General features: G+C 48.5%; 1 pseudogene; it reads left to right on the top strand.

Annotated features, from left to right (window-relative positions):
* The first annotated feature begins 783 nt into the window (after nt 1–783).
* On the top strand, nt 784–27,390 carry LOC103008181 (60S ribosomal protein L29-like; annotated as a pseudogene).
* Nucleotides 27,391–27,998: the final 608 nt, after the last annotated feature.

Genomic DNA, 27,998 nt, shown 5'->3' with positions numbered 1-27,998 from the left:
AATAAGTTACAAGTAGTTGTAATGCAAAGCACGTGTGATGAGATAGAAGGAAGACCCCAAAACACTCTGGGGGCTCAGAGAAAGGGGCATTATTGCCTGCCAGGGAACAAGAGAAGAAAGCTTAGAGGCAGTGGCATTTGAATGATGTGTCACAGGAATAGTGAGTTTGTTTGTTTAATTTTTGTTTTATACTGGAGTGTAGTTGATTAACAATGCTGCATTAGTGTCAGGTGTACAGCAAGTTAATCGGTTATACCTATACATATATCTGTCCTTTTTCAAATTCTTCTCCCATGTAGGTTATTACAGAGTATTGAGCAGAGTTCCCTGTGCTATACAGTAGGTTCTTGTTGGCTGTCTATTTTACATATAGCGGTGTGCACATGTCAATCCCAAAAGAGGTGATGGGAAGAGCAGCCAAGGCAGAGGAATCAGGAGAGCAAAGATGCGTGGCATGTTTGGGAAATGCCAAGTAGACTGGTTTGGGGAGAACACAGGGCACAAAAAGAATAAAAATTAGTTTATGGCCAGACTCATATGGATACCAGGCTAAGAAATATGGTCTCCATGGGAAAGGCAATGGGCAGCTATTTTAAGCTGAGAGCACGTGGTGCTCCCGGAAGTTAAATCTCCCAGCACGTGTCAGATGATTTGGAAAAGCGGAGACTGGTGCAGAGCTGACAGCTAAGACACTGCATGCATCCCATGTTTAAGATCTTTTCTATTATTATTTCACTGTTATTATCATTATTATCTTTTACAGTCATGTATTCGATGCCTACCATGTGCCAGGCACACTCGTCAAGCCTTGAAGATACACAAGTGATCAAGACAGAATGTAAGGGAGGATAATCTTGTTGGAGTCCTCAGGTAACAAGCAAGAGTAAGGAGCAAAACTTCAGATGAATAAACTGTACTATGAAAATCAAACAAGGTATCCTTCCTTTCCAGGAACAGGGTGGGATAGGTTACTTGAAAGAGCCCCCCCACGGAAAACAACTAAAACTGCTGGGTAAAGTACATTTTTAAGAAACCTTCTTAAAAGCTCAGATACAACAGTAAGGAATTTACTAGGTTCAAATCTGTAGGAAAGAGGAGCCTGGAGAATTCAGTGACTCTTGCAGCTGCTTTTGCCCCGAGGACAAATGCAATCCATGAGAACTTGAATTTGGGGTTTGGTGGCCTAGAGGGGTAGAAGGGAAAATCCTAGCTCCTCAAACTGGGGGACTGGTAATGTGGCATCCTCGGCACACCAAGCTGGAATTAAGATATGAGTCACTGTAAGGCTCAACCAGGAGTGAGGCTTCCCACCCCCATGATCTGAGACCTCATCTCTGCCAAAACCCTGCAGGACTTAGTCCCTTCTCAAATCTGCAATTAACTTTTTCTAGAAAGTTCTTCTGAACCATGAAGATCACGAAGACTATCTGAAGTGCACTACCAAGTTTCAGTTATTCAAATTCTCGTGTCTATTCAGAGCACTTTGTGGACAGTGAAACAGAGTAGAACTGTGTGGGGCTCCTGGGCACAAAAGTCTTTTTGTGTCCCCCATTTTCTTGTTTGCAGGAAACAGGCTTCATTCAGCCTCCCTGAGGGTAGGTTCAAACAGTTGCTAATCAGAGAAGGGAGGGGATTCGAGGAGCAGTCAAGAGACAATAGTGCAGCCTTGGGGCAGGGTCCCTCCTCCCCCTCAAGTGATACACAGAACAATATCTTTGAGTTATTTTGCAGATACTGAAACCCCCTCCAGGTGAAAGAAGTTAACTGTCTACTGCCCACAAGCATGTGACCCCAGACGGGTCGGAACCTGAAGGATGGCGATGCAGACTCCCACTAAGGTCACCACCGACCACTCAGAATGTCCAGGAGCTGATCACGCCCTCTTTGAACCATTACTATAAAACTCCTCACTAATCCCTCCCGGTTGGGACACACAGTTTTGAAGGCATTAGCCCACTGTGGCCCCCTTTGCCTGGCAAAGCAATAAAGCTATTCTTTTCTACTTCACCCAAAACTCTGTCTCAGAGTCAATTCGGTACCAGGGTACAGAGGCCGGATTTTGGCTACAATAGGCAGGAGAAAAAATCCACTGGAGACATTTGGTTTCCCGCCCAGCATGTAAGGCTTAGAAGACGCTACTCCATCCTAACAAGTAAAAAACCGAACACACCGAAAAATCAACTGCTCTGCTTAAATCTGAAAGAGAAGTGAGAATACAGGCAAACCGCTACACTCCCCAAATTGGAAAGACACACAGGCAGACACAGAGAATCACAACTTACCCGGGCAGAAACCTCCCAGCAGACACTTCCTCGGGAACCCACGCTGGGGTGGAAAACCTGAGCTGTAATGTACAAGCTGCTTGCTCCTTGGTGAAGACGAGTCTGAGGGATGAAAACTCTTGGGACACCCACTCATCCGGGGGCCGCCACGCATTGGGGAGTTTTAGACCCCAGAGCTCTACCCGGTCCTCCTAGTGAATATCAGAGAAAAGTCCCCCCCCCCACCCCCCGACTGCTTCTGGCAGGAGGAGGGGGAAAGGAATCCTGTTGAAATACACCCGAGCCCTCTGTTCTTTTTAACAAGGCCTGCCCTCAGGGGAAACTGGGTAATAAGAGCCTGGCCTGCTGGGCTGGGATCACAGCCTAACCAACCTGGGGAAGGGAAATACCCACCTGCAGCCCTCTTGAGCGATAAAACTGAGAAGCACCTGTGAAGTTCACAGGCTAGAGCCACAGCCTCAGAAAAGTCGACTGGAAAATGCATCTTCCTGGTCATGAAGAGAGAACCAAGTCCCCCCATTAGAGTCTGCAGCGATCACGGAATTGGGTTGGGAGTCGGGTGGGAATGAGCAGTCGATCTTTACATGATATGAAAGCCAAAGCCAGGAAGTGAAACCAGCAACCCCACTGCGCTGTCCCGAAGGACGTGTGGTGTTAAATCAAACGAGCAACTTAACACCGCGGACCTAGCACCGCGGCACTGTCCAGACCTGGGGGCAGCGCCTTCCTTCTGGGCGTGACCAGGCAGCACAGCATCACGAGAGGCGGCCAGACTGGAGGGGTGGCCTTCGTTGTGGTCACGGAGGACGATTCCCACCCGCCCAACCCCCGCCACATTTATTCGTGGCGGAACATCACCACACCTTCAGCACAGGCAGAGAGAATCAAGGGTCCTGTCAGATACTTTTCCACCTGCTGGTTGTTAGCTACTTAATAAAGTGGAGGAGAAAAGCAGTTACTGGGCCTATTTTCTGATGAGCTATTCAGGGCATTAACTTACTGGCGGCCAGCACAGCTACACATTACAAATGTTTACACTGTTTTCTCAATTTAGCCTTTCTAATTTGCGAATAGATAAAAGGATTTTTAAAACTATCTCTTACATATAGTAAAATTGATTGGCACTTGTTAGATATTTTACACTTAGTAAGCATTACAAAAAACAAAACAAAACAAAAAACCCACACACTCTGCAAGGGGCATATCATTTTGTCCACTGTATAAAAGAAACTCAGTGGGGGAAAGGGGGCTTCATGTGATCCTTGTAGAACACCCCATCTTCCTAACAGCACCCTCCTCGTTCTCTAGTGTAATTGTTGTAATTAAGGTCCATCTCCCCTGCTCACGGTAAACTCCATGAGTTCAGGAACCGTGTGAGACTTGTTTACACCTGCGCACACAGGGTTAAGCGAGGTATATACGTATCAGGTGTTCGGTAAACATTGGTTGAATGGAAGAACGAATGAAGAAAAGGAAATTGAGTCCAAGGAAACAATCTGGGGGGTAGAGATAGTTTGGTAAAGTCCTTTTTTGGGGGGAAACATCCTGGTACAATCCCTTAGCATCTTCGGGAGGTTGTAAACTGCTGCTAATGGAAGCAGATCTGAAGGGCACCAAGTGCCCTCGGTTATACTAACTCACAAGCTCACGGAACAAAATTTGCTTTAGGGTTGAGGACCTCCTGGTGGCCTCCCTCTTTCTCTTTGGTCCCAGGCACTCTGGACATCAGTGCAGACACGGCCAAGTCTAAGAACCACAGCATGCACAGCCCATCCTGGAAATGGCCCAGAAGCAGCATCGAGAAACCCCAACCATGAAGATGTGAACCTCTTAAGGGGCTGGGCGCCGAGTTCCTGAGGAACACACGCTTTGCCGAGAAGCACAACAAGACGGGCCTGAGGAAGATGCAGGCCAACAACGCCAAGGCCATGAGGGCAGGCGCTGAGGCTGTCAGGCCCTTGTAAAGCCCAAGGAGGGCAAGCCCAAGATCCCAAAGGGCATCAAGCACAAGCTCAATCAACTTACCAACCTTGCCCACCCCAAGCTCAGGAAGCATGCTTGTGCCTGCGTCGGGGCTCAGGCTCTGCTGGCAAAGTGCAAGACCAAGGCTCAAACCAAGACCCGACTGACTGCAGCTCCAGCTCCAGCTCCTCTTCCTGCTCCAGCTCCCAAAGGTGTCCAGTGCCCTACAAAGGCTCAGAGCACAGGTCTTTTCTGCCACTGTGAGCATGGAAGGACTGGTTTGATCCCTGCGCTGCTGAGGGGGCTGGTCTCCTCCTGTGCTATTAGTATAAATAAACCTGAGGCAGGATCGGTTTAAAAAAAAAAAAAAGGATGGAAGGCCCCTGCTGCTGGGAGGTACGTAGCAAGGATGCGTTCTGACTGTTTTCATCAGCATCCCACCCTGCCACATCTGGTAAAGTACCATCCTGGGCAGGGGTCTATGTTTTAAATAAACAATTTTCATGTATTTAGAGTATCGTTATTGTTACTTCTGTTGTTTTCCCCTAGAGAAAGAAGGCAGTAAAGTTTTCGGGTCTGTCCCCCACTCCTGCCTTCCCAGTTCATCAAATCTAAAAAGGGAAGGAGGCTTTTATTCAATCACTATTTATAGTGGGATTGGGTTCCCAAATGAACACATCAGGCCAAACTCATAAATAGTCAGAACTATACTAGAAAATCTATTAAGTTGCCCATAAATTAGTGTTCTCTCCTCTCTTAGCCTAACAGCCAGTCCTGCCTTCGGCATTGGAAGGGATCACTGTGTCTTCTGTTGACACCAGAAGAAGTAGTTGCCTTGTGTTTGGGGTCCAGGACGTAGAATCACACTCAAGAAAAACGCTCGCATCTTTAAAGGGTCAAGCAGATGAGAATGGGCGGTCACGTGTGTCTCATCTCCCACCACGCAGGGTGGCAGCTCAGTGCGGGGCAGACTCACCAGGACTCCGTGTGTTCTCCCTCCCCACCCCTCCCTCCCCGAGAAAATACGTCACCTCTTCCAGGAGCTGGTCCCTGTGCTAGGCCAGGGGACACAACGAAAATGTACTGTCCTCACCCTTGAGGAGTTCACAACCTAGTGAGGTCACAGCCATGAACCAAAATTGCATTACAACGGATGAGGTGCAAAGAGAGACGTGCGTAAATGGTGCGGAGCAACCCGCTGAGTGGGGCTGGGGAGCTGCCCTGAAGAGCTGGCGTTTGACCTGCGTCTCAACGGTTGACTGTGGCTTCTCTAGAAGAGGAGGAAAGCCTGGAAGGCACAACACTTCCCAGTCACGGCAAGACGTGGGGGAAGAGGGATCCAGGCAGAAGATAAAGATGGAAAATACCCCGGGGGCCATACTGCACTTGGTACCAGCACATCCCCTGAGAAAAATACCGCCAGACTTGACCAGCTCCCCCGCTCTGTACACCAGCCAGGGGAACAGAGACTACTGAGCCTCCGGAACCCTTCCTCTGCAGGCAGCTACTGTGAGTAAAGGAAAAGACCACAGTAAACATCTTCTCCAGACCCACCTCCGGGACAACCGCCTCTGGACGGAGTAACTGACAAGCATGGCCAGGGCCACGGGGTTTCCATCCCTTTGCCTGATCTTATCTTCCTTTCAGCGACCTTGCTTGGGGGTGAGAAGCACAGCAGCAGGCTTGACCTTTGAAAACGCCGGAAGCCTCTGTATCTATTCTTCTCTCCTTAGCTGGACACCCTTCACGCTCAGACCCCAGCCATGGCCGCCCTGGCAGGTAAGAATCTCAGGCTCAATATAATTCATGGTGTGGGAACTTGATCTAGACCAACATGTGATCTCCAGCCAGTAGGGATTTGGCAAGATCCCAGGAGAGAAAGAAATTTGTATTCTAAGCTGAGGCTAATCGGTCCCGTATTATGTTGCACTTCCCTGTGACAGGCGCCGCGTTCATGCTTGAGGCAAGATATGGCCTGAGTTAGAGCCAGTGTTAAAAGGAAGCAGGCCTGTGACATTTACAAGAAAGGTGAAAACCAAGGTTCCACGAAGAGGGGGGTGGGATCAGCCACAGAGCTATTTTCTGACTCTGAGAATGTTACAGCGAATCCTGGTGATGCCACGCCCTGTGAAATTAATGCTTCCTTTTCTTCATCCTCACAGTTGAGCCTTGTGAAAGGTCAATTGATGTCAACACTTTTCTGTTACAGGCAAATTCACAAATTCCCAGGAAAAAATATTTGAGTATGTTAAAATCTTTGGGAAATATACAGAAAGAGTAAGGGAAGGGTGAGACAAAATGCCACCCCCTCCTCAGAGCTGTTAAACAAGATTCAGGAAGAGATTTCAAAGAAAAATGTTCAAAACATCTGGTTCTTATCTGAAATATAATTAGAAATGTATCTTAATATACAAGGCATTTTTAAAAGCCGAGAGGAAGGACGTTTCTGGGTGACCAAATGTATTGGATGATGTCATAATCATGGCATGAAGAGGAACGCCAGACTCTGGCAATATTTTGAGAGATGTGCTTTTTGTATTGTTTTATTGTTTTTATGAAAAGTTGTTTACCAATGAAATAAGAAGGCAGAGAATGAGACTTTATCAAACATCATTTGGAATCAAGGGATTCCTAAACCTAGGTGGTATAAAGAGAGAAGGTGGTTGATGAGATATGGTTTCAAAATGCTAATCAGTTATAAGGTAGACGTTTGGCGACTTTTTCTTTGCATTCTCTGCCATTTCCCACTCCTGTTTGTTTTTATTTGGTCCATTTTCCACTCTGGGAATAATAAAGAAAAAGGAGCATGTATTTGATTAGAGAACAACAAAAGGAAATAACTGGCTGTTGTCTGGCTCCTGGTCCCAGCTCACTCACCTGGCTCTCCTTGGCCAACTTTTGAAGTCCTGGCATCCAGACCTATTGCATTAGAACCCCTGGGGGCCAGACCCAGGGAACAGTATGTGCTTTTTTTAAAAAAAAGAAAAAACAAAACTCCCCAGATGATGCTAATTGTGCAGCTAGGTTGGAAACCACTGTCATCAACTCTGCAGCATCATGAGTGAGAGACCCCCTCCCCGCTCCGGCCAGCAACCAAATATTCCCCAGGCTTTTGTACTCACAGACCGGGAACATTTCAAAACGCACTTGGAGGAGCCATATAGATTTTCATTTGTCAAGATTGTGAAAACAACAGTTACCATTGACTATCATGATCATTTCATGAAATACAGGACACTTTAATATCAAAATAGCAGAAAGGACATAGTCTCAGAGTATTAAAAATCTGATTCCATATGTATTTACACACATACCTATATACCTGCATACATGTATATGTTTACATGTATATTTCATCATATTTCTTTCTCCCTTTTACTAAGAAGAGTTCTTGGACTGCCTGGCTTTGGGACCAACTTGCATCCTATCTGCAACACCCCTTCCAAGAAACTGACACCAAAATGAGCATTTACTATATGCCAAGCCCTTGTCTAATTGGTTTACATACATGAAATCGTTTAGTTCTCACAACCCTAAAAAATAGGTACTGTTATTATGTTCATTTTTCAGATAAAGGAATAATCACAGCAGGTGAAGCAGTTTGCTCTGGGTCACACAGTAAGTGACAGAGCCTGATTTTGAACCCAGGCAATCAGATTTCAGAGCCCCACATTCTTAACCTCTTTACCGCACAAGTAGCTATCTGTTCATGTATTATATTATTCAGCAAACACTTATTAAGCAACTACAATGTGCTAGGCACCATGATGAACCCCAGGGATACAGGTATTAAGGAGGGTAAAATCTAGGCCCTTGGAACTTAGTTGTGTTGAGGACACATTTATTCCTACTCCTCCTGTTTCCCCAGAAGAGTGGGCCTTCCCACTCTACTTTCCAGGAAGGAAATGAAGGAGGAGCCCATCTGACTTCTCTCTGTCCCCCAACTCACTCCTGGGAAGGAGTGGCTTGTGATGGTTTACCAGATGATCGGTGATTTGGAAGAAGAAACCTGGTTGGCCAAGCAGTGAGTTTCTCAGGCCAGGCTCTCCTCCTGGGGAGGGGGCAGATGGTTTGCATTGTTCTGAGGCTGCTGATGACCATGGGGAAGTCTGACTAATTCACTGCCATCCTGGAAGCCCTATTGGCCACTTGGCTACAGAGGAGCCTGGCCCAAAGCCCAGTTCCTGCCGCAGCTGGACTCGTGGGCACTGGCAACAGCACCTGGGAGTGACTAAGGGTTTGTCTCCCTGTGAAAAATGGTCATCAAGTAGAACTTAGTTTGTACTGGGGGGATCTGCGCTGAAAATACATGACTGGGCATCTGTACCAACATCCTCACATCCACAACGGCTGCCAAAGGCCAAGAGTCTTGTGTATAATGCACAAGTGCCTGCAAAGGTAAACCAGGAGGCTGGGGAGCCCGGAGGAGGGGTTTCCAACCCAGACTGGGGGATGGGGCACATGAACGGAGTCCTGAAGGACCACAGGCGTTTTAGACTTTGAGCAGTGGCGTGAGGGATGGAAAGACGCCAGGCAGGGGTGAGAGCAAATGCAGAGGCAGGAGAGGACATGGCATACCATTCAGAATGACCAGAGCATCCGCGGCAGAGAGGGAATAAGTGAGCCTGGAGGGATAAGCAGGGATGGAATTGTGAAAAGCCTTGAACACCACGCCAAGGCCTTGTGTATTTCACCCTGAAGGCACTGAGGAGCTCGCGAAGGGTTTTAAGCCGCAGGGACATGACGATCACTTTTACATTTCGGTAAGATTTCTCCAACAAGAGTGTGGTGAACTGGGGACCAGAGGACCTCCTGGGAAGCTGGGACAGTGGCCGGGCAAAAAATGATGAGGTCTGGAAAGAAGGAAGATGGCTGTGAGGATGTAGAGGAGAGAGATGAAAGAGATGTCGTGGATCATAGTGACTGATCAGCTATGGCAATCAGGGGAAAAGCAGACCTCTGATTTCTGGCTTAGGGACTGAGGGTACGTAGGTGCAATTCCCAAGATAAGGAACATAAGGAGATCAGGAAGAGGATGACAGTTCCACCGCGGCCAGGTGCATTCTGAGGCGCCCATGATGGGGGCTCTTGTCATGCTCTGTGGTCAGCCCCTCCCGTGGGTCACTGAACTGAACGCAGTTCTGCCAGCATGCCACGAGACTCTCCCACAATCGCCAGCGACACCCATGAGGCTGCGGTGGCCATCCTGTCTTATGGCCTGGAATCCCTTCCGCTTGCTCTGGGCACTGACAGAGCATCCCCACGGCTCCCAGGCGTGGTTCTGGCTTCCACCCCCCTGGGAGTCACCAGAGGCCCCTCCTGCGCTCATTCTTCCTCTGACTTAGGAAGGGAGAACACTTCCTCCTTCATCTCCACAGCAACTGGTTCCACCCGTTTTCCGGAGCATTTCTTCCTCTTCCGCTCCAGCTGAACGCTTTCTTGATCAAATCACTCAGCCTCCTGGCAAACACGTCCTTCCCTTCCTCGTGCGAGGCACCCCAACCTAGCCAAGAAGCCACAATCCTGCTGTCTTAAATCATGCTCCCCGCTGATCGACCTGTCTCATGTGGATGCATTTGGAGTCAGCTCTGCCTGGGGCTGGCAGATTTCCATCAAACATCTCAGTGGATCTACTCTATTCTGAGGTCTGCCCTGACAGAAGGCACACAATTTAACAGGAATTTAAGGTGAGTAGGGCTAACCTGGGGTCAACAGAAATGCTTGGGGCTCCACCAGTGTGGAGCTAGAGCAACTCCAAGAATCTCCCCAGTGCCCCGGCTCAGACCCAGCTTTGACCAAGAAAGAGTCTTCTAGATTGTCCATCTCCCCCCTCTACCCTCCAGGACTGTGCCAAGCTTGCGAGAAGATGGCTGGATTCCGGGTCAGTCTGAAGGTCACAGAAGAAGCTTATTTTAGTACACGATAGAAAAGTTAAGTTCAGGACTGAATTTGATCTCGAATTTCCTTCTGGACCAAGCAGCTCCAGGAACTTGCCTACGTGGTTGATTGGTGTAGGTGGGGCCCGCGTGGAGGAGGTCGCAGCCCCCGGACTGTCTCCTGGGCGTCTGGCTGTCCAGCTCCGTCTTCTATAACTTCATACTTTCCCATCCAGAAGGCTTCATTCTGGTGTGACTTGGAGTTCAAACATGGCTTGATTATAGACGGAGCTCTGGGAATGAAATGGAGTTGCTATAGGAAAGCTGGCGCACAGAACCCAGACAAAGGCAAGTGGCCCTACTGCCAAAATACAAAAATATCACTCTATCAACACTGCTGCTCTGATGAGGCCGGCCAGCCCAGCCAAGGGAATTACCCCAGCGTAATAACTTTCAACTCCAACCCAACTTTTCTTCCACCCCCTCTGGGTGTGTGATGTCATGGGAGGGGTTCTGGATTGGGAACCAGGAAATTTTCTGGGTCCCTGTTCTCTCTCTCTTTTTTTAAAAATGATTTTCAGTACTCACAATTTAGCAGATATGTTTGAGCTATCTTCTCATTTCCAGATTTTGCTTTTTTTTTTTTTTTTTCCTGAACCAAATGAATCTAGTGAAAAAAGTCCTTTTTGGTTGAATTAAATCCTCTAGAGAAAAAGTTGAAATAAAACTAAACTTTCCCGACTAGATAAAATTTATTAGATTTCTCAAAATGCTTTAGATAACATGCAAAAAAATGATGTGTATGAAGCAATGAAATAATATATACAACTCTTAGAGAGAAGAGTGGAGCAAGTGGAAATGCAAAGATTTGAAGCAGGTAAGTTCTTCTGGCTTTGAGAGAGCCTTTTAACCTGCATGCTTATCTCATACTGTTTCTCTTATCTACTGCTCTATGCCAAACCACACCTGGTCCCTGTCGTTACTCTGCCCCACACCACAGGGTCCTTCGGGCAGGTTGTTTAACTTCTTTGGGCCTCAGTTTTCCCATCTGAAAATATTAGATTAAAAAAGAGATCTAAGGAGATTAAATGAGCAAACACAGGTGGAAACTCTTGCGTTCAGTACAAAGCAGTCAAATTAGAATTTTTGGTAGAGGTTGCTTCAAAGCACTGCTGACCTTTCATATATTAATTTAAATGTTTCCTTTTGATTAGCATTCACTGTGCGTTCATCCAGCAAGCAGTTCTCAACATCACCATGGTGTGAAGGGCGTCATCTTGTTCAATGGCTTTGTCTGTGTTTTTATCTCTCTGGTATTTTCTGTGACCCCCCTGCAGTCCAATCAGACAATAGTAAGAGGCTCTGTTTTCACGGTCCTCAGCATTGAGAGGTTAGAGCAGAAATGTAGAGAGAACAAATAAAGCCACGCTCAGCTTTTGGATTTCAAAATAGATCTTGAGTCTCATAGCAGAGATGAGATAAAAGAAAAAGGTTTTGAGTCTCAAAAAAACAAGGTCTTGGAGGACTTAGGGCATATAGCATTTGTACCATAAATGACGTAGTTAGGAGAATGAATAATCAGATGAGAATGGGTTTTTGCACTCCAAAGGAATCATCCAGACCAAATATGGGGGGGCAGGGGAGAAGACATCAGAGGGAGGGGAGAGGCAGGGGATGAAAGAATCCCTAGATATGTCAGGGGATTGTAGATGCAGATGTCCTTCCATATCAAGGATACTGGGTTTGGTGGTGAGGCTCTCTCATGCTGGTAGGGTAGAGCAGCAGTAAGGTAAAAACAGCAGCCTGGCCAATCTGCATGGATAAGATTTAAGACAGCCCCACCAAGTGTCCTCTATCCCTAGTGTGTTGCATCCAAATATTCGCCATCTCTCCTTCCTGGAGAGAGGCAAAGAGATAACTGAGAGAATCAGTGAACCTGCAGGTGAGGGCTAAGCATGACCCACGTGGACCCACTAACAGAGACCAGAAGAAACATGATTATCGCAGCCAATGCCAACGTTGGGAGATGACAACAACCGGGGACCTTGTGGATGAGGGAGCATCTTGGCAGATGCCAGCGTGAGTAGATGATGACAACCAGGGGTCTGATTCCTTGAAGGCGTGGCATGTTAGCACCCTTGAACTCAGACCTATCCCCAGGTACATGGGTAGGGAGGGAAAACTGAATCAATCAAGAAAATCCTGGGACTTCCCTGGTGGCACAGTGGTTGAGAATCTGCCTGCCAAGGCAGGGGACACGGGTTCGAGCCCTGGTCCGGGAAAACCCCCACATGCCGCGGAGCAACAAAGCCTGTGCGCCACAGCTACTGAAGCCTGTGTGCCTAGAGCCCGTGCTCTGCAACAAGAGAAGCCACCACAATGAGAAGCCCACGCATCGCAACGAAGAATAGCCCCCGCTCACCGCAACTAGAGAAAGCCCGTGTGCAGCAACGAAGAGCCAACGCAGCCAGAAAGAAAGGAAGGGAGGGAGGGAGGAAAGAAGAAAGAAAGAAAGGAAATCCCAATTCAGTTTACTCTGAAGTGATTACGTTTTTACCACCAACAGAATAGGGGTGCAAAAAACAAAATTAAAGTCAGTCTAAAAAAATTAAGTTATACATACAGCTTTGCATCTCTGAGTTTTGTGAACTGAAACTCCCATTCAGTGGTCAGGTGATAGCCCTGGGACTGCTGATGACCTTAAGAAAACTGAAGGTCAAATGAGCTTAAATGTACCCTAAGGCTAATGTTGGAGCAGACACCGGGTTCCCCCGGCCAGGTCCCAAGGCCAGAGTCAGGGTTCAGCTTTCCAAAGCTTCCTTTCCCTCCAGATCCCCTCCCACCCCACCCTCCATGCACATATTCTCAGCCTCCAGTTCTCATCCCTGATAAAGGATATAAACAGAAACAAAAAAAAAGGGAACGATATGAGATGGGGGAAAAAAGTGCAGGACCTGAGAAGAGGGAGGGTAGAGGGACAGAAATGGAAATACAAAGAGGGAGAAAATAGAGGGATAGCATTTAAACTCCACACGGACGCCGCTGCAATGACTGCAAGGCAGCTATTACCTTTTCCTAAGGGGAGTCGCTCCCCTCTTGGGGAAAGGATGAAAATCTAAAATAATAATAATGATAGCTACCTTGATTAATAACTGCTCTGCCCTGTACATATACAAACATATATGTATAGAGAAACGTAGATGAATGTATGGAGTATAAAGTTCAATAATTACAAAGTAAAGATTCTTAATGTCTTAAGAGACAATGTCAGCCAAAAAAAATACTCTTGCTGGGGGTAAAGAGGTATTTCCTCATGGGTGCACACACACACACACACACACACACACACACACACACACAGTATGCATATGTGTTGTACTGTGTATTAAAGTGATTTACTTGCTTGGATAATTTGAAAGTAAATACACACATACAAAATATGCATGTATGTTATATTGTGGATTAAAGTGATTTACTTGCTTGGGTAATCTGAAAGTAACCTTGTGACACTCCCTGAGGTAATATGCAAAATCTGACCATAGGATGAGTGGAAATCTGGAACCCTTTCACTTTAGCTCTTCAGCATAACCTCCGGCACAATGAATTCTACTGCTTTCTAAAGATAGTGGTGGTGATGAGACCTCTTCCTCGACAGAGGCTAGAGCCCCCTGATTCTGTTCCTCTGGATTTGTCATGCTTTGTATGCCTGTGTCTTAATTCCCCTGCTGGGTTGCTAGCTCCTTTTCTTTCTCTTCGTGTCCCTCCCTGACACTGCTCTGAGACCTTGGGTGTAGGAAAGGCTCAGTAAATACTGCTTGGTTGGTTGATTGCCAGCTGGGCGAGGCGATTTCCTTCAAAGCCAAGAGGATGACTTGTCTTGACACCTTATACTTTGCGGATGAAAGGCAAGCCAAAGACTGATTTAAAATGTAGGTCTGGCTGTCGGAGCAGACCAAGGTGGGGGAGAGTCCAGCTGTGTGGTCAGACCGCCATGAGGGCCCCCCCCCGCCTTGATTCCTTGATACGTGAAGGCCTGGCCTGTGTCCTCCTTTGAGAAGAGAACAGAGCCATCGCTGAGGGTGTGAAGTTCAGATGTGATTTTTCAGTTGGATAGTCACCTCAGTTTCCTGTATTGCTTGCCCCCGCCCTTTCTCTGTGTCTCCTTCTGTCTCTCTTTCTCTGTCTCTCCCAATGTACACCGAGTTCATTTGGAGCATGTAAAAAGGAAGAAAAGGTATGGCAGTTCCTATGAGAATGCCCCCTCCCAACTGAGCAGTTATTTTATTCAAAAGAGGAACGATTCTTGTTTTTAAAGCAGGGTCCTTTCTACCTGAAATGTCTCTTCTCCCCCCCACCTCCCTTCCCTATACATCTCTATGGCATTCCTTAATTCTGGGAATGCCACGGTTGTACGCCATTCCCGTATCCTCTATTAAAATATAAATACACTCATTCAGATAGCCCATTCAAACAATGGTAGCAACCATTCACACTTGAGTATGAGGGAGTTTATCGCTACTCTACTGTTTCTAGATTTCACTAGAAAAGAAGCAGAAGGGACTTCCCTGGTGGTGCAGTGGTTAAGAATCCACCTGCCGACGCGGGGGACATGGGTTCGATCCCTGGTCCGGGAAGATCCCACATGCCGCGGAGCAACTAAGCCCGTGCGCCACAACTACTGAGCCTGTGCTCTAGAGCCCGCGAGCCACAACTGCGGAAGCCCACGTGCCTAGAGCCCGTGCTCTGCAACAAGAGAGGTCACCGCAATGAGAAGCCCGCGCACCTCAACAAAGAGTAGACCCCGCTCGCCACAACTAGAGGAAGCCCACGCGCGGCAATGAAGACCCAACGCACCCAAAAATAAATAAATAACTCAAAAAAAAAGAAGAAAAGAAAAGAAGCAGAAGAAAGCATGGGCCCTGGGAAATGGGAGGCTAGAAAGAGATGTGGCTTTAGGGGAAGGAGAATTGGAGAAAAAAATGAAGCAAAAAGGTGAGGCTGAAAATACCAAAGAGAAAAATTTCTTCTTTCTGATTTTTCCCCGCTGTCCTCCCTGCCCATCTCTCCCTCTGACGTTGCTCCTCTTCTTTGCGTGTACGTGTAGGGCACTCCTATGTGTACCCACAGGGGCATCAACATGATTTCAACAGTGCACAACGTTAACTGATACTTTGAAACCCCTTCACCATTCGGCATGGAAACCATAGAAAATCTACATTTTCAGCCAAATACCTTTCATTCATTCATTCTCACAAATATTGATTTAATGCTGTGCTGGGCATTAGGGTTACAGAAATGAACAAGACAGATCAATGGTTTTTACCTATACTATAGTGAAAATATTTGTGCCCTTTGTCTAATTAGACTGGGCTTGGGAAGAAAAAAGAAACAAACATGGCTGTTTGGCTTAGGTTGGTGGGAGTGTGTGTGTGTGTGTGTGTGTGTGTGTGTGTGTGTGTGTGTTTGCATGTGTGAGACGTTGAAGGTAAAGGCAATCAGTGAGTCTTTAGAGTTTTTCTATATTTATTGCTAAGTATTTTGAAAGTTCAAATTACCTTGAATAAATGCCTTAATTGCTCATGCTGCAATTCAAGCCGTTATCTCCTTTTCTTAAGGTCATAATGTTGTAAATAGAGAGTAAATTCCTAGCTTTAAATGCCAAAAGTTTAATAACAAAAAGCAAAGAAAAATAAAAGTATACTCCAATATATGCTTTTTATTTATTTAGTAAGTTTCACTTAAAAGAGACCGTGTTAATATTTCTTTGGGGGATTTTTTCTGCAAAGGATGTACTTACTGGAATTCTTAACAATGACCCATTCAAATCTAGACTGAAGGTAGATTCTACCATCAGCATAGTCGTCCTTTACTGCCAGAAGGCCCTTGATATGACATAAAACTTTAAGTGGCATCTTTCTCAAGCATCTTTTTGCTAATTGAATGTTGCCCTTGAACTTGCTTGAATGGTAACCGCTGAGGAGCTCCCCTTTCCTGGCTCACCAGACAGATAGGAAGGAGGTCAGTCCCTGGCGAATCAGGGCTGTTTGTTCTGCCCCGTGCCGACAAAACCCTCAGTGTTCCCACCCAGGACCGGCTGTGTTGTTTGTGGGATGCAAAATAAAAATGAGAGGCCTCGCAGTGGTTGAGAATCTGCCTGCTAATGCAGGAGACACGGGTTCGAGCCCTGGTCTGGGAAGATCCCACATGCCACGGAGCAGCTGGGCCCGTGAGCCACAGCTGCTGAGCCTGCGCGTCTGGAGCCTGTGCCCCGCAACGGGAGGGGCCGCGATAGTGAAAGGCCCGCGCACCGCGATGAAGAGCGGTCCCCGCACCGCGATGAAGAGTGGCCCCCACTTGCCGCAACTAGAGAAAGCCCTCGCACGAACCGAAGACCCAGCACAGCAAAAATAAATAAATAAATAAATAAATAAAAAATTTAAAAAAAAAAAAAAAAAAAAAATGAGAGGCCCCTGGTTCAGAATTTCAAGGAGGTGACAGCAGAGCATTAAACCAAGCGCAGGCCCTTCTGAGTGCGGGACTCTGGGCAAATGCAGTCTGCCTACCCTGCACCCACCCAGAGAGAGACCCAGCTTGGAGAGGCCCTGGCCACCTTCTCCTTACTCCTCACCCCCAGCTCTGCAGCACTTCTGCTCTTTCCTAGGCTCTGGCTCCATTCTCCTTGTCCTAGTGCATCCTTCTACTTGAATAATGTCCCTCTCTCAGCCTCCACCCCCTCCTCTCTCTCTTCCTTTCTTCCGAACTCCAGCATTTTCATCCTTCTAGATATGGCCTAGACAATCTCTGGATGCAGATCCAAGGCCTGTTCCAAGATTAGCTCTAGCTTTAGATACATGTGTGTCTTTCAAAACTTCCCCATTATTTCTGGGTCTTCCTCTCTTTGGTGCCAAAACAGGTTTTAATGACCAAGTCCTAACGTGTCATGCGTGTGTGATGAGGCGGGCACACAGAGGTGGGATGCAGGGGGTAATCTGGGCCTCGTTACAGGGCCAAGAAAGAATCAAAGAATGAAACAATGCTCCAACGCGATCTGGGACTCACACGAGACAGGGAACCACAAGGATGAAGGTGTAAACAATGGGCCCGGGAACAAGTGTTCACCCACAGTGCCATGCACACCCGAGCTGTGAACTTCCTCTGACACATGTTCTAAAGGAAGAGGAAATGTTCAACGCATCTCCCAGATCACCTCTGTGGAAACCGCTTTTAGATGGTTCTCATCTAGCAGCATGACTCACCAAAGAGTCTTTATTCATTGACCCTTTCTTCAGGGCCCTCAATGAAATGACTCACACCTCTATTTACTAGATTTTATTGGGAAGGTTAGGTGAAATCCTTTCCCCTGGGAACAGGAAGTTTTTGGCGTTTCTTGTACAGATTAAACACCGCTGGGGGCACAGTAGCATTCGCACTGTTGCTGGGCTGACTTCCTACTGGGGACGCTGCGTCCTATCACGGGCAGCAGAATCACAGTTCTGGGGGAAGCAGAGCAGCTTTCAAAAGGCACAGTCAACATCAGTACACTCTTAATAATCCAAATGCACAGAAGATAAGGCCCAACAAAGTATTTCCTGTTTGGAATATTTAGAAGAGAGACCGAGAGTAAGAAAGTATTGTGGGAAGCATTGGCAAAAGGCTCAGTGACTGAGTTTTGGGAATTGCAACCCCTGATCTTGCCTATGGGGGATACTCAGGTGTCTGCAGTCAATGGGAAACACGGGGAGATCGAGTCCATTGGAGGTACCACTAGGGTCACTGCCCGTAGCAAAAGGGCGGGTCAGGAATTCACCAGGCAGCAGACTTCAGGCCCAGGGGTGAGTGGGGCAAGCGACAACTGCGTAGACGAGGGACTTCTCATTTTATTTTATTTTCACTTTTTAAATTAATTTATTCAATTACCCTCCTTTAGGAAGATTCACGTTAGAAAGACAGGGGAATTATCAGCTGCCTAATCCACATCATTAATGGGAAGTAGCTATTTGAAGAGCATGAGAAATATTAAGACCAGGAACTCTTTCCTTGGATTTTTCATCCCACCCTTGCCTGCCCTGTCCACCGATGACAGCTGGTCCAGAGCAGGACTCCCCAGGAAGAATCCACTCTGACTGTGTGCCCTGCTAACTAGAGAGGAAGAAGCAGCTAGCCAGGCCTCTGGAAAGTTCCTTGTCTGGCATGAAGGACCTTCTCCTTGTCAGTTGTAGAGAAATGTTGCAACCTTGCCATGTGCCACTGGAGGCTAAGAAGTACCTTCAGCTGACATCAAAGCAAGAGGCCAGTGCTACTCTCAAGACATCAGTCCTTCTGCATCCCCCCCTCCCCCCCCTCCCCCCGGTGGTTAATGCTACAGTCACGGAAAGGACGGAAAGAGCTCTTACACAGGTCAAGTCTGGAGACAGAGCCTGGAGTCTAATCCCATAGCTCCCAGACAGGCACTTTAACCACAGGCCAGTGGACGCCACGGTGTGTGTATCTCCAGGGATCCAGGGGACCCCCTCCCCCCAGTCCCATGGGACAAATAAGCCACACATCCCTCCCCCAAACAGCAGATACCATCTTGGGGAAAGAAGCCGGGGGAAGGGAAGGTGATCTGAGACACTGAGCAAGAGAAGCAAAAACATGACCCAAGGAAATAATTTAAATGATTAGATGCACAAAGCCTTAACCCATATCAGGCATCCACTTAAAAATTTCCCCATAACCGTTTGATGGCAGCATGAGAAAATAAGGTTATTTATAGACCAAAGTCATTACGTTTTTGTCCACACATCGAAGGGTGCCAGGCATGAGTTAACAACCCTGCCACACAGCTGATTATTTATCACCTACTATATGCCAGATGCTACATTTGACGCGGAGGGGACGAAACTAGCTTAAGAGAGAAGCAGACAGGTAAGTAGTTATTAGATAGCGCTGTTGGTAAGCTCTGTGACAGAGGGATACCTCAGTGACCCTGGGGCCCGGAAGAGAGGCATTTAACTCAGAGAAGGCTTCTGGATCGTTGAGACTAGAGCTGAATTTGGATGGACAAGTAGGCGTCAAATGGAATTTAGATGAGAAGCTGTGGGAAACACTTTCCAAGCCAGGAGGATCGCAACAGACACAGAGGCGGGGAAGTGCGTGACGAGGTCAGAGGACGGAGAGGATTCTTTCTGTGTAGCTGAGGTGTGAGGAAGGGTCAAGAGATGGTGCTAAAGACTCCAATCAGGGGCTTCCCTGGTGGCGCAGTGGTTGAGAATCTGCCTGCCAATGCAGGGGACACGGGTTCGAGCCCTGGTCCTGGAAGATCCCACGTGCCGCGGAGCAACTAGGCCCGTGAGCCACAACTACTGAGCCTGCGCGTCTGGAGCCTGTGCTCCGCAACAGGAGAGGCCGCGATAGTGAGAGGCCTGCGCACCGCGATGAAGACTGGCCCCCGCTTGCCGCAACTAGAGGAAGCCCTCGCACAGAAACGAAGACCCAACACAGCCAAAAATAAATATTAAAAAAAAAATAAATTAAAGAGTCCAATCAGGAAGAGATATGTGTGCTGAGCTAAGGCATCTGAATTTTGTCTTGAAAGCTATAAAAAAAAAAAATCATTGAAAGATTCTAACCAGGGCAGGACAGAATCAGATTCTCATTTGAAACAAATAATTCAGGTGTCAGAGTGGAAGATAGCACAGGAGGGCAGGGAGAGGAGAAAGGAAGGCGGAAACCTGGTGAGAAGTGATGAGGGCCTGAACCAGGAGGCTCAGATTTAAAACATGTTTGGGAGATGGAATCTACAGGATTTCATGACCCATGAGATGAGGGAGGTGAATGAGAGGGGCCCGCAGAGTTCTGATTGGATTGTGGTTCCCGAGTGGGTACCTTGCTCCAAAGGGAATACAAGACAACGGTGGGTTTGAGGAGGCAGGCAATGGCTTGGTTGGGATGTGGGGGATAAGTCTGTGGTGTTTCTGTCCAGTATAGGTCAGGGTGGCCAGTAAAAGTCAGTGCCCCCGAGAAGTGAAATCAGGACCTGGGCTTGCTGTTGGGCTGTCGTGTTGGCAGTTACTGGGGGCCTTGATAACAGCACACGCAGTGTGCTGGTGGAGATGAGACCCCACTGGCAGTGGATTGAGGAGAGACTGATAACATGAAGCTGGTATCCTTGCAGCCCTGTCTTGGTGAAGGGCCCCCCCCAACCCAAACTGGGCACCTTCCCCGCAGACGCCCAGCTCTCTCTCATATCAGGTACTCGGGCGGTCACTGGGGCCTGTTGATTCCGTTCCCCTAGGGTCTCCATTCCCCACCGCCCACCCCCGTTCTCCACACCACCTCCCACCTCCATTCAGTCTTTCCAAGATGCTGCCTGACTTCCAAACAGAACCCAGGAATCCTTTAACAGCACAGATCTGACCATGTGACCCAGGTGGCTCCGACAACCTTCTGGATCAAGTCTGGACTTCAGGACTGGATCCCCGAGCTCCTGCCTAGCCCTCACTCTCCCCGGGCCTCCTTCCAGCCCATCCCGCAGATACCCTTCCCCCACTCCCCCGCTCAGATTGAAATCACGTGCACCCCCCTTCAGCTCTCATAGCTCCTGAGTTAGGGTGATGGAGAGCCGCCCACAGGTGTGGCGGCCAAAGTACCATTGTGAAGGGCTTCGGAGCTGTGAAAAATCAAGGTATTGCGAGGCCAGAGGGCTGAGTGGATCATTTACAAGAACCCAGGAGGTGGAGGTCACGCTGTGAGTTTAGAACCGAAACTCTCAACAGATGTGAGAGCTGACAGGTGACCACAGGGGTGTGGAGGATGGCCCCCGTGAAGGGGAAGGTAGAGGACAGTGGCCTGAAAGTGGCAAGAGGGAGACAGGAAAACCCTCAGGCATTTACCTCGTCCTCCAGGCCAGGGAAGGAGAGGGGTGTGGGATGAGCTGCCTCCGCCTGAGAAGAGGGAAGATCATCCCTCGCCTTCTGGTCAAACTGCAACCTGGAAAAATCCTCTTGTTGGGAACACACGCCACGAATTCCTCATCATCCTCTGTACGCCGACGATGCCTAAATCTACGCTTCGACTTGGACCTCACTTCTGATTCACGCGCCCCAAAGGCAGCTGCATGTTCACACACAGCCCAAACCCTTGTGTCCAAAACAGAATCCCCACCTTTCCCACCACGTCCCTTTCCCCCACTCACACCTCTTCCTGGCTTCCTCCTCGTGCGGGTGAATTACAGCCTCCTCTCCTCGTTGCTCTAGTTGGAAGCCAGGTCACCTGACTCTTTCCTCTGCATCCCCTGCCGTTCAGCAGCCATGCCATTGCACCCGGCACTCCTACCCTCCGGCGCTTCCCTGGCAGTGCAGTCACTCCCCTGCGGCTCCGGTGTTCCGGCCCCTCTCCCGCTCCCTGGCTTGTTCCCACTGCACCTACAGCACTGACGTCGCAGCTGGGTTCATCTCCACGAAATTAAAAACTCTTGCAGGGCCCAGGGCAATGCAGGGCCCTAGCCTGGGGCTGGGAAGTTAATCTCCTCTTCCCACAGACCCTGCTGTCCGAACCCATGGCCCATGGTGACCCCCAATGGGTTGCGACGTCCACGCTGGGATGTACTTGGTACCCAGGTCGAGGGCAGGCAAGACGCCCCATCTGGGCTGCCCACAAAGTGTCCCTGGGGCTGCCCACAGAGTGTCCATGGGGCTGCCAGCCCGAGGAGGGGTGCCAGTGCCTCGGTCTGCCCTGAGATGCTACGAACCTGCACCCAAGCTCTCACATGTGTGCAGCGAGGCCCCCACCAGGGGTGGAGGGTGATGGTGGAAGAGGGGCCTCCTGCCCTCATCTCCCCAGGTGGAGGGCACGAGCCATGTGGGGGCAGGGATGGGGAAGGGGAGTCAGGCAGGGCGGGCCCACCAAGAGACAGGGAGCAAGTGGGCAAGAACTCATGCTGGGAGACCAGGAGGGGTGAAGAGGTGGGACCGCACGTGAGCAGAGGCTCCAAGCCCCCTGACACGCTCTGTTGTCCCTTTATTTACAGAACACAAAGTCAAAGATAAAATTCTTAAGGATTCCAAGACAGCAACTACAGAGCATTGAACCTCACCCTTCTAAGTGCACATCCTGTGCAACCGCACTGGTCACACCTGTCCATGATTTCAGCCCTGCCTCTTCCCTCCCCTCCTTAAAATCCTTCAGGGGTTCACATCCTTTTTTTAGGGGAAAAAAAAAGCCCAAATGCTTTCACCTGGCTTTCACTGTTAGGACTTCTGACACACTGTTCTCACTGCCCAGAACACATTTACCCCCTCCCCATGTCCCTTGGTCTATGTTCATCAATGGGGTCTCACTTTCTCTGGGAAACTCCATGACCCCCTTTTTAAAAAAAATATTTTTCATTAAAAAAATTTAAAAAAAAATTTTTTTTTTGGCCACGCCCTGTGGCACACGGGATCCTAGTTCCCCCACCAGGGACTGAACCTGTACCCCCTGCAGTGGAAGCGTGGAGTCTTAACCACTGGACCACCAGGGAACTCCCTCCATGACCCTCTTGTTTGAGTGCCTCATTTATCTGGCCCCATGACACTAAGATCAAATGGAGAAGGAGCTACACACACTCCAGAACGAGGGCTGCAATAAGCACACAACTTGGAAGCTGGACCATCAGCTTCTATCCCCAAAATAGGAGGAGTTGCCCCTCGGACTTGATAGGGCCTGGGGCGGAAGCGTTTGTGACTGCCTTTATTAACCTGTCCCTCTCCTGAGGCCGCGCTGACCATGAGGGCTGTCATTGCCTGTGGGTCCACATCTCTGCTACTCGCCACATATGTGCCCACCGTGGAGGCTGGATTTTATCCTCAGTGCCTAACACGGTGCTTGCCACATGCTAAGTGCTCAGGAAATATCTACTGACTAAACTGAATGAATGGGTTGAAATCAATCAATGAATGAACGGAGTTGCACGCTCAGGTTATCGTAGCATTCTAAGACTGCAGAGCCTGCGTGCTAATACCAGCGTTTCCCCCAATAAAACAACCAGCCTCTGAAGGAGAGGATCTTAACTGGAGGTCCGCCGAGATTCCAAGGGCATCCACGGACTGGGTGGAAGGACTACAAATTCCAAAAACTGAGTGCACAGTTTGATGGGTACGTGTAGTTTGAGGAGGGAGGTGACTAATAGTTTTCATCAGAAACTCAGAGATATCTTGAATCCCTAAAGGTAACAAATCTTTGCTCTGAAACAGTGGTTCTTAAAGTGAAAGCATCTTCAGCATCCTTTGGAAACTTTATTAGAAATGCAAATTCTCAGGCCCCATCTCAGAGCTGCTGAGCCAGAAACTCTGGGCTGAGGAGCCCAGCGTGTGTATTGTTGGGAAGTTTTCTTGGACATTCGGTGCACACTCAAGGCTGAGAATCACTAAAGAATTAGAAATAGGATGCTGTATTTTCCAATCAGTAGAGGTGAAAAAAGAAAAATTAGAGAGAGCCCAGAAATAAACCTTCACATTTATGGTCAAATGATTTTCGATAAGGGTGTCAAGACCGTTTAAGGGGGAAAGGACAGTCTTTTCAACAAACGGTGCTGGGAAAACTGGATATCCACAGGCAAAAGAATGAAATTGAACCCTTATCTAACTCCATATACAAAAATTAATTCAAGGGTCTTCCCTGGTGGCTCAGTGGTTAAGAATTCGCCTGCCAATGCAGGGGACACGGGTTCGAGCCCTGGTCCGGGAAGATCCCACATGCCGCGGAGCAACTAAGCCCGTGCGCCACAACTACTGAACCTGTGCTCTAGAGCCGGTGAGCCGCAACTACTGAGCCCGCGTGCCACAACTACTGAAGCCCACATGCCTAGAGTCTGTGCTCCGCAACAAAGGCAAGCCACAGCAATGAGAAGCCCGCGCACCGCAATGAAGAGTAGCAATCACTCTCTGCAACTAGAGAAAGCCCTCATGCAGCAACGAAGACCCAACGCAGCCAAAAATAAATAATAAAATAAATTATAAATACATAAATAAAATTAACTCAAGATGGATCAAGATCTAAGTGTAAGACCTAAAACTCTTAGAAGAAAACATAGGTCAAAAGCTTCTCGACCATGGATTTGGCAATGATTTCTTGGCAATGACACCAAAAGTCCAGGAACAAAAGTGTTGAAGTGATGAACCCCCACTAAGAAGCCAGGACACCACGCTTCCTGTGAGCTTCCCTGGTTAGCGACAAGCTCTGTTTGTCACACGCGCTGCAAGCAGTACTGGGACGCTGCTGGCTTTCTGTCGCCGTCCCTCTCTACGGCGCCGCTTGCTTAGGGCGTGTGTGCATGATTATCATGTTATCCCCAGGCCAGCATGTCAGCACTTATTATCCCATAAAATTAATTCCTTTTTTAATATGATTATTCATAAAAGGCATTTGCTTTACTCTAGGAGGTTTTTTTGTGGCTTCAAATTAGTGAGACTTTTTGTTTTTGTTTTTGATAGCTTCACTCTCAAGATGCAAGAGAATTGGAGAACGGTCAAGAGGCCACTTGTGGGCTTCCCTGGTGGCACAGTGGTTAAGAATCCACCTGCCAATGCAGGGGACACGGGTTCGAGCCCCGGTCCGGGAAGATCCCACATGCCGTGGAGCAACTAAGCCCGTGCGCCACAACTACTGAAGCCTGCGCTCTAGAGCCTGCGAGCCACAACTACTGAGCCCGCGTGCCACAACTACTGAAGCCCGCGGGCCTAGAGCCTGTGCTCCGCAACAACAGAAGCCACCACAATGAGAAGCCCGCGCACCGCAAGGAAGAGTAGCCCCCGCTCGCTGCAACTAGAGAAAGCCTGCGCGCAGCAACGAACACCCAACGCAGCCAAACATAAATAAATAAATTTAAAAAAGAGGTCACTTGTTAAAGAGCAGAAGATAAGAAGCAGGATATGCAAAATGAGAGTCCCATGGAGCCAGGAAAACATAGGGACGAACTTTCTGTGGGCCAACAGAGCCGTCCATTGGGGCTGGAAACACAGATTCACAAGCCGAGATCACTTTGATAATGAAAAGAAAGCATTTGACCTAAGAGCAGAGGAGGTTATATCCCCAAGAGACTTTTTTTTTAAATCTTTATTGGAGTAGAATTGCTTTACAATGTTGTGTTAGTTTCTGCCATATAACAAAGTGAATCAGCTTTATGTATACCTATACCCCCATATCCCCTCCCTCTTGAGTCAACCTCCCACCCTCCCTCCCCCCCCCCCCAAGGGACTTTGAAGTCCTGTCTCTTTTCTGGGCTGAACTGAGATTGGATTTCTTTAGCAGCTCCCAGGGATGGGCGGACAGCTGAAGGGAGCTTAAAGTGAGGAGCACGGAGCCGTTTGAAGTCTGGCATACCAGACTTCACATTCAATGATGCTGGGTAATGGTTCAATTTCTCTGAGACTAAATTGGCTTGTCTTTAAAATGAGAGTAACAAAATCACCTCCCCGAGTTATTAGGATGATGATATAAAGAGGCACAGAAGGGACTTCCCTGGCGGTCCAGTGGTTAGGACTCCATGCTTCCACTGCAGGGGGCAAGGGTTCGACCCTTGGTTGGGGAACTAAGATCTGCATGCTGTGTGGTGTGGCCAAAAGAAAAAAAAATTTTTGAAAAAAAAAGAGGCACAGGAAAAGTCAGGGGTAAAACGGGAGCTCAAATATTACTTCCCCTTCACCCCAGTGTTGACTCATATGGCTTCAAACTCATTTTGTATTTCTAGGTCTCCAGCAAATGTGTTTAGTGCGGCACTAACTAAACTTCTCTAGAAAACAAAGCCTGTCCTTGCCCTGCAGCTGTCCTCTATTTGGAATCCTTCAAATCTAAAAATTCAGAAATGTTTGCATATCCATTCCCCTCTCTGAATCATCCTGGGATGTCCTGACTCTTGTTTTCTCACCCGCTTTCTCTTCAGTGGTTCAGATATCCTCTCAATATTTGTGTTTGCAAAGTTCCATCCCTGGGCCTGAATTCCCCCCAGAGTTCTCGTGGCTCAGATCCAAACAGCCTGCAAGCATGTCCCTTTACCTCACTGGACACTCCAGTCTTGTTTTGCCAGCAAATATGTATGGAATGCCGCTAAGTGCCAAATCCTGTGCTGGGGCTGTGGTTTTCAGCTAAATTAGAAACAGTTCAACCCTCAAGGAGCTCCCGTTCAGGGGGAGATGGATCATGCAGTGACGGTGGTACAGATGCGCTCTGTCCCAGCACCCAGGAGACGCAGCAAGCCAGGTGCTGCCTGAGGATAGAGAAGCCATCCAGGCACGAGGAGACATGCATCCCCCAAGCTGTGAGGGCCCGGCCACCTCAGAGGGCCCACCTGTGCAGGGGGTCCACCAGGGGTTCCTGGCGGGCGCTGTCCACTCTGCAGACAGAAAGGGAAGCCCTCACACCAATTGCAGCCTGGGAGTCAGAGCGGAGAGAAAAGAGCTTCTGCCAGGGTCCGGCAGCCAGGGCTCCAGCCTCATCAACACCCAGCGCTCAGCTCATGGGATGTGAGAACCACGATGCGAAATCAGGGTGTGGAATCCGGGCACCCCAAGGCCTCCCGGGCTTGCTTGGGAAAAGATAGGAAGCGCATTGTGTAGGCTGATGCTCACCGGGGATTCTCAGTTAAGCGAACATCAGCATTGACTCAACACGGGGGCAGCTGCTCTACGCTCAGGTTGTTTGCCAGGCAAACTGCAGGACGGGGGACACCGAGACCCAGCAACATTGCAGAAACCAAATCGCTGGGCAGAATTCATAAAAGGCTGAACAGACTGGCGTGTAAACAAACAGCCATAACACAGGGCAGTGTCGCTCAGAAACCACCACATGCACAGTCACTCAGCAACGTGATGTAGCGAAGAAGACACGGCCTTGGGTCAGACCTGCCAGGCTCAATCCCAGCTCAGACCTGTAGTAGCCAGGAGACCAGGGCCTCAGTGTCCTGATCTGTAAACTGGGGCTGCAGGAGGATTCACTTAGCCTTGATATCTGGAAAGTGAAGTGCCTGGTATATAGGAAAGGCTCAATAAAGGGTCCTTGTCATGGTTATTATTATTATTGCGAGCTGAGCCCAGTGAGTTTTGCCCTCTCCCTCATCTTTGCGTTCTGCAACGGGTCACAGACAAGTCCTGTGTCGGCTCTCCTGTCTGTGTTCCTCTCCCGTCCTGCCCTCTCACCGGGCCCTCCCTCCAGCCTCCCCTGAGGCCTGGCCTCGGCAGCCGTGGACCTCCACTGCCTTCGGCCTGGACACGTGCCTCCTTAAGCGCATAGCTGGCCCTCCTCACACCAGCTGAAGGGGGCCCCTCCCACCCCTGTCATTTACACAAGTCGCCTTCTGTCTGGCATTGCGGTGTCTGAGCCCCTGGCGTTGACTCCATCCTGAATCAGGCACAAGAGTGCAGAGACCAGGCCATTTGGATTGACTCCCGTTCAGGACCTAGCAGACTGCTCTGCTTCTTAAGTGCTCACTATGTACTAAATCTCTCTACAAAAAACAGCACATATTAAATATGTTAACAAATAAATGAAAGTACCTTTTCCCTATACCATTCCTTATACTAACCCACCAAGACGTCGGTGAATAAAGGTCATCTAAGCCAATTTCCCATGGACCGTATCCTCCAATAGCATGCATTTAGCACCTAAGCGCCCGTGTCACTCTTCAAAGCAGGCCACCAAAACCACATATTGTGGTCTTTGGTTTTCTGGAATCTACAGTATAAAACAGAACTTGATGCCGCAAGTTCCTTTCTGCCCTGGAATTAACAGAACTTAATTCCAGGGCAATTACAAGTCAAATCCCAATACTATAAACTCCAAGAGATCATAAAATACATCATAACAAACATTACTTCTAAGAAGAGAATCTGGCTGGCTAGGGTTTTGAAATCTCTTGGTTTGT

Source organism: Balaenoptera acutorostrata, chromosome 18, assembly GCF_949987535.1.
Source record: "Balaenoptera acutorostrata chromosome 18, mBalAcu1.1, whole genome shotgun sequence".
In the NCBI taxonomy this organism is placed as follows: Eukaryota; Metazoa; Chordata; class Mammalia; order Artiodactyla; family Balaenopteridae; genus Balaenoptera; species Balaenoptera acutorostrata.
This window is presented reverse-complemented; position numbering and strand designations above follow the sequence as displayed.